The sequence below is a fragment of the Equus przewalskii genome, chromosome 7 (genome assembly GCF_037783145.1).
Source record: "Equus przewalskii isolate Varuska chromosome 7, EquPr2, whole genome shotgun sequence".
NCBI lineage: Eukaryota > Metazoa > Chordata > Mammalia > Perissodactyla > Equidae > Equus > Equus przewalskii.
The window spans coordinates 41,759,273-41,769,672 of record NC_091837.1 but is presented as its reverse complement, the minus strand read 5'-3'; the positions used below and the strand labels follow the sequence as shown (position 1 = coordinate 41,769,672).

The 10,400-nt window shown below is 38.6% G+C and overlaps 1 pseudogene; it reads left to right on the top strand.

Moving 5' to 3' along the window:
- Nucleotides 1-9,241: 9,241 nt before the first annotated feature.
- LOC103566339 (heterogeneous nuclear ribonucleoprotein A1-like) lies at nucleotides 9,242-10,400 on the top strand (annotated as a pseudogene).

Here is a 10,400-nt window from a genome sequence, read left to right as displayed (position 1 = left end):
AATATACACCTTTTTACTTCACGTACACTAAGAATGCATTTTCCTTTCCTTTGACTCGACTCTGTGGAATCTACATACAAGTGAAATAAGTTCTTTTTGGTGCCTCAGAAACTAAAGTCCTATGGAATGGGCTGTAAAATTGATTCTCCTTTCCTGAGTTTTGCTCCATGGAGACTTAGGTACTTAGTAAAAGGTAATAGTCATCTTCTAATTCAGGAATCATTGATTTTGTTGTCATCGTTGATGTTTTTTTGATTTTGTTTAATTTTTTTAAGAGGCTCTCAATAGAATACAGTTTTACATTTTCCCAAGTTGAAACTGCAGATAATGTTCACTAGATTATCAGTTGTGAGCAGTGTTGAAACCTGTTAATGTGGAATATACCTCTCATTGTCTCCTTCATCAAATACTTTTATGAGTCCTTTAAGAACAAAAGGAAAAAGAAGTACTTTATTTGACAGCAAAACTGGATTCTTTGCGATCATTAATAAGGATTTTTAAAATGTCGTTTAAATTGATTAAGGTTAGAGAAAAATACTTCTCAGTGTTCAGTCCTTCTAAAGCCTACTACCATTTATTTATATGCTAACAAAAAAACTTAACTTTGAGCATGGGGAAGAACTAAATCTGTTTTTTCCTTTAATCATGCATGTGGAGTTTTGTTTTTTGAAGTGAAAAGGAAATTTTATGCAAAGATTGTTATCTGAAAAGAAGGTTTAGGCTCTTATAAGAAGGCTTATGTAAATTGAAAGAGCATTTGTGTGCGTCTGGGTGGGTGTATGTGTTGTGCATGTTTGTCTCATTCTTTTCTGTCCACTGATCTGTTGGTGCTCCTATTAATTGGAGCCAGGGAGCCAGCCGCATGATGCAGCAAGGTGGAGAGGAGATTTGAAGAGATTTGAAGGGGACAAACAGAAAAGACCTGGCACAAGGAGTGATACACCTTAGGTTAATTCCTGCCCTCATGGAGCTTAGAGGCTAAAAGGGAAGCAGAGTTAAATATTGACATATGATTGCAAATTAAATACTCTCGTTGTAAAGAGTACTTAGTATTTTGTTTGCTTTAAAAAGCACTGTGATTTTAAGCTCATTTTGATTTTAAGTCAAATGCCAGTGTAACATAAGAGATTTTAACTATTTTGTGAGTTTTAACGTCTAGATGTTTGCAGTATGGAAACAGTCTAGTAACACAGTTTGTTTATTTTTTTGTGGTTTTTTTTTTTGGATTTTTTTTTTTTCGTTTTTCTCCCCAAAGCCCCCCGGTACATAGTTGTATATTCTTTGTCGTGGGTCCTTCTAGTTGTGGCATGTGGGACGCTGCCTTAGCGTGGTTTGATGAGCAGTGCCATGTCTGCGCCCAGGATTCGAACCAATGAAACACTGGGCCGCCTGCGGCGGAACACGCGAACTTAACCACTCGGCCACGGGGCCAGCCCCGGTAACACAGTTTAAATGTAAGACCAAACCTCAGTGGGTACTAGATTGAGTGTATTCCACTAGAGGTCATTATTTCATTTCTACATGAAAAGAAGTTGTAGGAAGAAAGAGCTCTTTGAGCTGGTTGCCATTACTAGCTATAAAGGAAGTACCACAGTATGAATAGAAAACAGACTAGACTATAATATGCTACTCTTGCCCCCTTTCCCCAAAAAAAGGTATATAGATTGGATCTTAGTGCTGCTGCATATCGCACACATCTGATATCTTTTAAAGCTGAAGATTTTATTTGTGGTTTTTTGGGGGGTTTTTTTGATGAGGAAGATTGGCCCTGAGCTAATATCTGTTGCCAGTCTTCCTCTTTTTGCTTGAGGAATATCGTCACTGAGCTAACATTTGTACCTGTCTTCCTCTGTTTTCTATGTGGGATACCACCACAGCATGGCTTGATGAGCAGTGCATAGGTCTGTGCCCGGGATTCGAACCTGCAAAGCCCGGGCCGCCAAAGCACAGTGTGCAAACTTAAACACTGCGCTACCAGGCCAGCCCCTGATATTGTTTTTTATTGAGGTAATGTTGGTTTATTAAAAATTTCTAGTGTACATCATCATATTTCAACTTCTGTTTAAGACTACATTGTGTTCACCAAAAGTCTAGTTGCCATCCGTCACCATACAAATGTGCCCCTTTCCCCTCTGTCCCCAGTTTTTTTTTAAGAAATTTATTATGAGTTTAAGTAGAAAATAGTAAGAAAGATAATAGCAAATCAAATTTCACAGCATGTTTTAATCTATTATAATTCTGTTAGTTATGCAAGGATAGCTTAGAATTTTGAAATGTATTAGCAAACAACTGACATGATCCTCTATAATAGATGTCAGAATGACATTTAATAACATACAGCACTCTTTCCTGAAAACCTAAACTAGAAGATACTGCCTTGGGGCTGGCCCGGTGGCCAAGCGGTTAAGTTTACACGCTCTCCTTCGGTGGCCCAGGGTTTCACCTGTTCGGATCCTGGCCGTGGACATGGCACTGCTTGTCAGGCCATGCTGAGGCGGCATCCCACATGCCACATGCCACAACTAGAACGATCTGCGACTGAAAATATACAACTATGTCCCAGGGGCCTTTGGGGAGAAAAACGAAAAGTAAAGTCTTTAAAAAAAAAAAAGATACTTCCTTAACATGGTGAAGAAAGTCCATCTTAAACCAATAGCAAGACATTTTGTAGAGACATTCCAATTAAAACAGCAACATAAAAGTATGTCTGATATTGGTCTTCATTATTTAATGTAAAAATTCTTGTGGATCCTCAAAATAAGAGATACTTTTGAAAGAAATTTTACAATATTTGCTATTTTCTGTGTAGGAGCATAATGTTTCATTTATCTGCAGCAGCGTTTCCTCTCAGTGAAGTTTTCAAGTTTTGTTTATGTATTTCATATGTTTTGGGTAGGGTTAGTATATAATAGGAAATTCGTTTTACAAAAGAATGCTAGCAAAGACTTTAGATATCAAGTGCAATTGATTCTTGTTATTTGTGGTAGTCATGTTCTATAAAATTGCTGTCAACCCTGAATTAGGGAATGCTGAACCACTCCTAGGTAAAATCCAGGGTTAGATTCTTCTCAGCCTCTGGTCGCAACCTTTTCATCAACTAATCAATAACGTAACCTTGTTTTATGCGTTTCTGTTTAAAAACACCTTGTTTAATACATTTTGTTTCATTTACCTTGAACTCAACAACCAACAGCTCTGTAACTCGTGCCCGAATGAAGTTTTTCTAACATGTATTTTCTTCAAAAGGCGCATGACAGCCTTCTTGTGCCTAGGAACACTAAACAGCACAACACTCGGTGACCATTTTAAACCACAAAGTTAGCAACAAAAATAGAAAAACATAAATTATGGCACTAAATAGACCATGAAAAGGACATTTGTTTGCAGTAAGAGAGCTGAAAGGAGACAGAGTGACGCTTTGTTCAACCTCCGCTGGGAACATGCACATCAGGTGACATTTTTTGTTGCTCTCTGCATGTCCATGCATGACCATGAAAGCAGCATGAGTATTGATTTTGGAGTTACAAATAAATTTTAGCAAGAAAGTGACTTCCCAAGTACAGAATCCGAGATTAAAGAAGATTGACCATACTTAACATATTTTGGTAAGATTATACCAAAGTATTTTATGTATCTTGCTACTGTAGTCAAAGGATATTTTATCCCACTCTAATTGAATTCTATTTCACCTAAGATGGATTTTTAAAATATATTTTAATATCTGTGAAATTGAGATGCATCTTAAATGCTATAAATTTAGCTGTAGTATCAAACTTAAGTCAGGAAGCATTTTTCTTTGTTAGTAGTAGATAAAATAACAAGTGCATCTAAAAATTGATTTGATGAACTACGGAAATTGTAGTGTGATTCATATGGCTCTTAAGTAGAGCCATGTTACAACCATTTTGAAGGACGACATGCATTGTGAATCTGCAAGGAGTAAAGATTTTTCGTGGTTTCCAGAACTTTGTGATTTCCCCCTCTTTAAGCACTTGTGGAAAAGTGGCAAGAATCAATTCCAGCTTCCAGCTTTTTAATTCCTGAGTCATAAAACCAAGAATAATGCCATATTCCAGGGTGGGAAGACTGAACAGTGTAAAGATAAAAATTCTCCCAATTTATAGGTTTAATGCAATTGGTGAATTTTTAAGTAACTTTTTTATTGATCGTATGTCAACTAATAGGTATTTAATGCTCGTTCTGTGCCAGGTTTTTCTGATTATAATTTAGTACAATTGCCAAAAAAATATTTTTTAGTGGACAATATTAACTATGCCTGTCATTTGGAATGCTTACTCTCTGCTAGGTCCTATACTAAATCCTTTACATGTTATTTCTTTAAACCCTCAGAAGAAGACTGTAGCAGACGGTGTTTTCTGTTTTCAGAAAGAAAACTTAAGCCCAGAGAGGTTAGGAAACTTCCTAAAGTTCCACAGTTTCTAAGCAGCAACGCTGGGAATTGGATAACAAGTCTATGTCCAAGAACCCTATGTTCTTACTGGTAAATTGGCTCTGACGTTCATTCTGAAGAATGAAGAGGCTGTAGGAGATTCATCATTTTTCTAGCAAAGACTTAGAAAGGAGTGGGGGAACTTAACTTTATGACATAGCAAACATTGTAAAATATTAAAATCAGAGGAAATTATCTTGATAGTCATGCAATTTCAGCCAGATTTCATTTTTGATTTATCAAGTAACTTTTTAATAGTAATTACTGCTTTTGAGGGCAAGACCATTTGAAGTAGGTTAATGGGAAGGTAAATTTGAAAAACTAAGCAGTTTGTCAAGATGGCTCAAAAGTCTTAAAATTTTTTTCTCTACTTTGATCCAAGATTCCATTTGAGTCCAAGTGAAAAAATTGACAAAAGTTTAGTCATAAAGGTGCTCATCACATTTCTTAATTAAAAAGGAAAGCAACTCTGTATGTCCAAAATTAGAGGAATGGGTAAGTAAATTACTTACAGAATAGACCAACAGTCACCAAATTTTTTCTGTAAAGGGCCAGATAGTAATATTTTAGGCTTTGTAGCTCATATGGTCTCTCAACTATTCAACTCTGCTCAAAGCAACCATAGACCATAGGTGAATGAATGGGTATGCCTGTGTTCCAGCAAAACTTTGTTTACAAAAACAGGGGCAGGTCTGGTGGCGAAGCGGTTAAGTGCTCACGTTCTGCTTTGGTGGCCCGGGGTTCACCCCTTTGGATCTTGGGTGTGGACATGCACCACTTGGCAAGCCATGCTGTGGGAGGCGTCCCACATATAAAGTGGAGGAAGATGGGTGTGGATGTTAGCTCAAGGCCACTCTTCCTCAGCAAAAAGTGGAGGATTGGCAGCAGATGTTAGCTCAGGGCTAATCTTCCTCAGGAAGAAAAAAATAAACAGGCCTGGGTTTGGCTTGCAGACCTATTTTGCCAGCTGCTGACATACACTAATGCAATTGTGGAAAAAAAAAAAAAAGTGTTTCAGCAATTCACTGACTGAAAAAAGGTACTTGCAAAGCATATGACCAATAAAGAATTAATATCCAAAATAAAGTCAGTGAGAGACAATCCAATAGAAAAGTGACTAAACAACATAGACAGGCCATTCCCACAATAGGAAAGCCCAATGAAAGGGGAAAAAAGATATCTAGCATCCTTAGAATCGGTGAATGCAAAAATTAAAAATTTGCTGCACATTTACTCAAGGGGGTATATTCAAGGATGTTGTGGTATTCTTTATAATAGTAAAAAAAATTGCTATCTAAATGTCCAACAGTAAAAGTTAAGTAAATTGTTTATATATATAGTAAAATACATCAATGAAAATGAACTAGAGCTTCATGCCTCAACATGGATGAGTTTCAAACAATAGTGGGCAAATAATGCAAGTAGCAGAATACATATAGTATTATATAAAAATATATAAATAGGGAACATATAAAACTGTTGTTTAAGGATGCTGACGTGTGGTTAGAGATGTGCACAAGAATGGTTGGTAAATTCAGGAGAGTGGTCACTCCTGAGGGTGGGAGGAAGAAGGGGACACATGAGTTTTAACTGGGTAATGTTCTGTTTCTGAAGCTGGGTGATGGGTGTGCGTAAATTAATCCATATGAAATTGCTGACATTTGATTGTCTTGATCTATAAAAACATCAGTTTCATGTGGTGTAGCTTACTATTTCTGTGTACTTTTTAATATAAAATATAATTTTCAAAGCTGTGCTCTGTGCTATAATTTTTTTCCTGCAAATCTTGTTTGTTCAACTAACTTGATAGAGACAGGATGAATCAAGGTAATGATCCTGTGGCAATTAATAAAAGAAACCTTGACTAAACTGGAGTTGAGGAGGCCTGTAGGAAGAGCTCTCACACTCAATCATATTTTGTCAATTACTCCAAACAGGAAGAGATAGAATCTTGCATCTCCAGCAGGAAGCGCAACTACTTGACTACGGAAGGAAGATTTCTCTCCCCTCCCTGCAACAGCACAGTCAATGAAAAGCGCCACAGCTGAGCTAAGGAGAAGCTGGCGCCACCCTGAAGTGCTACTTTCCTCCAATGGACTTTCGTTTAGAACAGCCCCTCCCTGCTCCCCTTTAGCTGTATAAAGGCAAGACCCTTCCTTTGTCTCTCCTGATTTGCCTGTGGTTCGCCTTAGCACGTCCCCAATTGCGGTTCTTTGCTTATGCCAAATGAACCCATTTTTGCTGGAGAAATAAGGTTTCGCAAGCTTTTGTATATGTGTCAAAGAGCACGTGAGATTATAGCAGAGCAAGTTGGTTGCGACAGTGCATCCCCAGGACTTTAAGGAGTGAGGCGCCTGTGAACACCGGCAGTGTGCTTGTATCTACTGGATGAATAGTTTCATTGTCCTGCCGCAAGGACTGCTCTCAGCAGGATTTTGAAGTATTTTGGTAGATGGTGATTAATTACATTTGCCTTACAATAGGTATCCCCTAGGGGAATTATATGCCGGTTTTATTATTGCTATATCTTTCAAACGTATGCGAAGTAGAATGGTACATTGAACACCCATATAGCTATTACCCACCTTCAGTGGTTATCAACTTACAGCCAAACTTATTTCATCTATACTGTCACCCATCTCCCCACCCTTACCCCCCAACCATGAACCACTGGATTATTTTGAAGCAAATCTGAGATATTTCATCTATAAATATTTCGGTATGTATTTCTGAAAGATAAGAGCTGTTTTTAAGATATAATCACAATATTCTCATGCACAAAAATGCTATCAAATATCCAGGCAGTGTTCATATTTCTCCAATTGCCTTATAAATGATATTTTTGCAGTTTTGTTTTCTTACTCTGTTTTGGTTTTTTCCTCACAATTTATAGTTTCCTGACTTCATTTTGTTAATTGTACCCACATGTGATCTTTTAACATGTTCTTTGTCCCCTGAATTTCCTGTAAACTGAAAGTTCCATCAAGTTGGACTGATCTGCTTCAAGTTTAATGTTTTGTCAAAAATATTTCATAGGCGGCATTCATATTCTTTTTCATTCTTGTGTTCTTTACAGCTTCTTGTGTGTAACATAGTGATTAAAAAGGGGAGTCCTGGAGCCAGACTCTGAGTTTGAATACTGGCTCTTCCCTTCACTTTTTTTTTTTTTGGTGAGGAAGATTTGCCCTGAGCGCACATCCATTGCCAATCTTCCTCTTTTTTCTGTTTGAGGAAGATTGATCCTGAGCTAATATCTGTGCCAATGTTCCTCCATTTTGTATATGGGTCGTCACTATAGCATGGCTTGATGAGTGGTGTAGGTCCACGCCCGGGCTCCAAACCCATGATCCTGGGCCACCAAAGCAGAGCATGCCAAACTTAACCACTATACCACCAGTCCGGTCCTGACTGCCCTCACTTTTTGAGTGACCTTGGAAAAGTTACCTAAACTTTCTCAGTTTCCTCATCTATCAAACATGAAAGGGAGGATTAAAATAACAAATACATGTGAAACACTTAACATAGTATTTGGCATGAAGTGAGAGGTCCATAGAAATTATTATAAATTCCCTTTTTTTTAACTGACCTTCAGAAAGCAAGGGTAATAAATATTAATTTTTGGAGTATTAATACTTCAATAAGAGTATTACGGGGCCAGCCCCCTGGCCGAGTGGTTAAGTTCACATGCTACACTTTGGCGGCTCAGGGTTTCACTGGTTTGGATCCTGAGCGCAGACATGGCACCACTCATCAGGTCATGCTGAGGCGGCATCCCACACAGCACAACCAGAAGGACTGACAACTAGAATATACAGCTATGTACTGGGGGGCTTTGGGGAAAAGAAAAAGAAGAAAAAAAGATTGGCAACAGATGTTAGCTCAGATGCCAATCTTTAAAAAAATAAAAAATAAATTTTGAAAAAGTATTAATTAATAAGTAACATTTTTAATAGCACTCTTCTGGTTAATAAAGATTTTCAAGTACTTGATATAATTTGATGCTCATAATAATTCTCAGGCCCACCCAGTGGCTCAGTGGTTAAGTTCAAAAGTTCTGCTTGGCGGCCTGAGGTTCACCAGTTCAGATCCCGGGTGCAGACATGGCACCACTTTGCAAGCCATGCTGTGGTAGGCATGCCACATATAAAGTAGAGGAAGATGGGCACAGATGTTAGCTCAGGGCCAATCTTCCTCAGCAAAAAGACGAGGATTGGTAGATGTTAGCTCAGGGCCAGTCTTCCTCAAAAAAACAAAAAAAAAATCACTGTTATTGTAAGAGCTATTTGTATTGTTGTACACATGTGTGTAAACTGTTTGTCCATGTCTTTGCCCATTTTTCTCACTGTGCTTTTGGTTTCTAAAATTCTAATATATATAGGGTCTTTTTCTAATTCTTTATTCTGTTTCAGTGATCTGACAAGGTTTGCACCAATACTTGTTTAAAGATATTGTGACCTAATTCACCTTTCAATATCTGGTAGTACAGGTACTCATTCTTTTAAAAATATTTTTGCCTATTGTTTCTTCTTATAGATGACTTTTAGAATTGCTTTATTGATTTCTAAAGAAATTCTACTTGGATTTTCACTGGGATTTCATTAAACCTGTAAATTAATTTGGAAATAATTGACAACATTCATTTTTTTTGCCATGCTGAAACGTGTTTTTTGGTTTATTCAAGTCTTTCTTTCTCGATCTTAGAAAGTTTTATAATTTTCATCACAAAATCATTCCATTTAACATTTATTTTCTTAGCATAGCTGAAGACCTATAAATAATTTCTTAAAACATAAGAGAATTTAGCTTTCTGCCCGTGGACACCGCCGAGTAAGCATCGTTAGTCTCCCCTCCCACTGCAGTCATGTCTAAGTCAGAGTCTCCCAAAGAGCCCGAACAGCTGTGGAAGCTCTTCATCGGAGGTTTGAGCTTTGAAACAACCGATGAGAGTCTCAGGAGCCATTTTGAGCAATGGGGAACGCTCACGGACTGTGGGGTAATGAGAGTCCAAACACCAAGCACTCCAGAGGCTTTGGCTTTGTCACGTAAGCCACTGTGGAGGAGGTGGATGCAGCTATGAATGCAAGGCCACACAAGGTGGATGGACGAGTTGTGGAACCAAAGAGGGCCGTCTCAAGAGAAGATTCTCAAAGACCTGGTGCCCACTTAACTGCGAAAAAGATTTTTGTTGGTGGCATTACAGAAGACACTGAAGAACATCACCTAAGAGATTATTTTGAACAATATGGGAAAATTGAAGTGATTGAAATCATGACTGACAGAGGCAGTGGCAAGAAGAGAGGATTTGCTTTTGTAACTTTTGATGACCATGGCTCCGTAGACAAGATTGTCATTCAGAAATACCATGCTGTGAATGGCCACAACTGTGAAGTAAGGAAAGCCCTATCTAAGCAAGAGATGGCTAGTGCTTCATCCAGCCAGAGAGGTCGAAGTGGTTCTGGAAATTTTGGCGGTGGTCGTGGAGGTGGTTTTGGTGGGAATGACAACTTTGGTCGCGGAGGAAACTTCCGTGGTCGAGGTGGCTTTGGTGGCAGCCGTGGTGGTGGTGGATATGGTGGCGTGGGGATGGCTATAATGGATTTGGTAATGATGGAAGCAATTTTGGAGGTGGCGGAAGCTACAATGATTTTGGAAATTACAACAATCAATCTTCAAATTTTGGACCCATGAAAGGAGGAAATTTTGGAGGCAGAAGCTCTGGCCCCTGTGGTGGTGGAGGCCAATACTTTTCCAAACCACAAAACCAAGGTGGCTATGGCGGTTCCAGCAGCAGCAGTAGCTATGGCAGTGGCAGAAGGTTTTAATTACTGCCAGGAAACAAAGCTTAGCAGGAGAGGAGAGCCAGAGAAGTGACAGGGAAGCTACAGGTTACAACAGATTTGTGAACTCAGCCAAGCACAGTGGTGGCAGGGCCTAGCTGCTACAAAGAAGA